This window comes from Brassica oleracea, chromosome C9 (genome assembly GCF_000695525.1).
Source record: "Brassica oleracea var. oleracea cultivar TO1000 chromosome C9, BOL, whole genome shotgun sequence".
Classification (NCBI taxonomy): Eukaryota; Viridiplantae; Streptophyta; class Magnoliopsida; order Brassicales; family Brassicaceae; genus Brassica; species Brassica oleracea.
The window spans coordinates 40088681-40089175 of NC_027756.1; positions in this window are offsets into that span (position 1 = coordinate 40088681).

Genomic DNA, 495 nt, shown 5'->3' on the forward strand with positions numbered 1-495 from the left:
TTTTGTCCGGTTTAATTCGAGTTAACCAGCCCTAAACCTACCCATACCCACGACCTTCATCTCTTTCACTCTCCCTTCCTCTCACAAACACCCATACTCTCTCAAACAAACCCACACCCAAAATCTCCTAACTTTCTCAATTCTCACCCAAATCTCCTAGTTCTTGTCTCTAAATCCAAGCTTTCGCCCCAACAGTCTATTCCTCACCACCCATTCCCCACTTCCTTTCATCCAAAGCAAGGTATTGTGTTTTCAAATTCAAATTCGTAGGTCCATGAACCCTAGAATTTGAAAATCGAAATTTTGTCATTTTCTTGCTTGATTGTGGTAAAATAGACTAGGGAAAGCTTATATATCAAGTTGGGTTGTTGAATTGATGGTGGAATTGAGCTTAATTTGAACTTTGGCAAAATTAGGGTTCATGGATTTGGAGCTCTTCGAAATTGATCCTAATTGAGTGTGTTAGTAGGTGAGTTAGTATGTTAAGGTGTTGAA